Source organism: Convolutriloba macropyga, chromosome 2, assembly GCF_964194025.1.
Source record: "Convolutriloba macropyga chromosome 2, txConMacr16.3, whole genome shotgun sequence".
Lineage (NCBI taxonomy): Eukaryota > Metazoa > Xenacoelomorpha > Acoela > Convolutidae > Convolutriloba > Convolutriloba macropyga.
This window is the reverse complement of record NC_134469.1, coordinates 4940480-4943203: the sequence shown is the minus strand read 5'-3', so window position 1 is coordinate 4943203 and position 2724 is coordinate 4940480.

Here is a 2724-nt window from a genome sequence, read left to right as displayed (position 1 = left end):
AAAATGAGAAAAACGCATTATCTAACGCAAATTGATCAAAGAAATTTTCCCAAAATTTCAGAAAAAATTTTTTTTCACCCTAAAAAAAAACCTGCATTCGATACTTCTTAATCTTCATGCTTTGGTTACGCATTTTATGATGAATTTAGCAAAATCTGCAGAAATTTTTGTCCCTATTATTATCTTCTGATAGAAAAGCAGTACAGAAGGGAATGTACTTAATAACCACTTTTGTCTTTCTACCGTGTGCACTGTCTTTTTACTTGTTCTAAGATACTTTTCGCTTTTAGCTATAATGAGCAAACTAATCCAGAGAAGGGAGAATTTGAAACGAACTTGGAAAGATATTGCCTAATGCGAGTTGCAAAGAAAGTCAGTGTTCAAATTTAAACTGATTTTGTACCAAAATCTACGTATAACTGTTTCCCTAACCTACAAAGTAGTTAGTTTTTCTGAACTTCCAAAAAAAGTCGATAAAAAGAATAGTGGTCATTAGTCGCATAATGGTGGCAGCATTACGGTGCTTGTTAATTACTTTAGTCGTAAAAATTTTTGAGAAAATTTTTTTCAAAATTTTTATTACTCAGGGAAAAATTTAGCAAATCGCAGCAAATCATTATTATTCATGTACAAAGTGTATGTATAGAACAAAACAATTTTAACATGACCAATACATATACAAAAACGCAATTTTTTGTGTTCGGAGTTTGAGTTGGCTCTAATTTGAACAATTGGTCCTCCTCATCATGGAATATCATTTGTGTTTAAAAAATGAATATAAGTAGCAATGGTAAGCCTAAAGGATCGGCAAAAAAGACTTCTTTTGCTTCTGGCATATAAATAACCAAAGAATTCCTTACAGAACTGCTTCAGAAGCGTTTTGAAAAATTAGGGATCCGTTAGTTTACATGAAAAAATAGTCAGTGAACAAAAACACGGGCAATTTTGAATTTCAATTTTTCCCATCTTTGAGTTAGCTCACCGATTATAAGTTTGTACATTTGTTTAGTGAGTTGAAAGGGTGTTTTGTGTCAAGTTTCTATCAAAGGATATGTAAAACGTTGAGCTCCGCTCTCCCATGAATAAAGTTTCAATGTTGCTTGGTTCAGTTGTTGAAAAGTTGAGGTCTACTGAAATAACTCCCGTTGAATAAACCTATGAGAAGTTTCATGTGTTAAAGTCAAACTAAACGTCTTGATAATCAGGTTCGAGTACTGCGAATGTGGTATCTCATGCACAGGTTTATCAAGGAAATCTGGAGTTTTCGAATGCTGAAATAGTTGAGTTTCGTACATTGTTGATATTGGTTTGCCAAAAAACTGGAACCTCTTACCCATATATGACCAATTCACCCAGGCTGAACTTTTCAAGGTGATTTCGTGCTGAACTGTTTGTTCCCAAGAACGCTTGAATAGAATTTCTTACAATTAACATTCTTGGAACAAGTTCTTTACAAATGCATGTTCCTGTCTTCAAACGGCACTTGCAAAAAAGTGTGCGCGGTAATACCTCTTCGTATCGGGAGTCCAAAAGAGTCTTAAGCAATGTTTTGTCAACTGCTCTCAAAACATAGTGGGCCACACCCATTTCTAAACAGCTCCCAGATGTAGGCTTCGTTCCGGAATATGAAGATCGTGAACTGCATGAATTTCTCAATCATCTTATTGTTTCGTGTACATCCTGTTATTCGGAGCCAAAACCAAATTTTTTTCCTTCAGTGATATTTCATGACAATTAATTTATTTTCATGCTTACATGCTTACATGACAATTATTTTCATGCTTTCATGCTTACATGACAATTAATATTTCATGCTTACATGACAATTAATTTATTTTGCACAAAACTTTGTGTCTTTGCAGAAAAAAACTCGTCTCAGAGAATATCATCCATTCGTTTGTCAGATAGTGCTGCAGCTATTGAAAAGCAGTATTGCTCTTGAAAAAATATAGAGTGCTCGGAAAATGATTTGTTAAAAAAAACTACGAAAAAGGTCTTGAATTGAAGTTTTCAAAATCAAATGCTTTCGCTCCTTTTCCAACTATTTTGATCTTTTGCAGTTATTCGACGCTTTATCTACCGTTAACAATAGCTTGATTCGTTGTTGAATATTGTAGAACTAAAAAGAAATTGAAAAACCAACAAAAGTTTCACGAATTCTGCTAGAATTTGGCTCAAAACGGCCTTATTTGCGCGGTGGGCGTTGATTCCCAAAAAACCTGTTTTTCTCTCTCTAGGACAACGTCTTTAAACTTTCCTTACTTAACTTTTTTCCAGCTCAAAATTTGACTCGTTCATTTTTTTCTGGTAAACGGCTGCCGCAGTGATCATATTTGGCTTGTTTTTTGGTATGGACGAAAAAAACAAAAGAAAGGGACTTTTTCAAAAAAAGTTAGAAATATAAATTTTTTGAAATGAGAAGTCCTAGTTATTGGACTTTTTCTTGAAAACTGCGTTTGTTCCGTACCCATTTCTAGAAAACACTTCTTATGTTTTTGCATACAGTGAAAGTTAGTGGTTAAAGGAGCACGTGTTCAATTTCATGCCTTTTGCCCAGGATTTCTTTTAGGTTTTGAAAAGTTTTAAGTCTGAAAAGTGACTTTTCATCGGAACTTTTCATTTGTCGTCAAATTAAATTGAAAATCTTAAACCTTATTCATTCTCTCAGCACCATGCATTTTAATCATGAAAAGGCGCGCAATATAAGGACGTCCAACAAGTGGG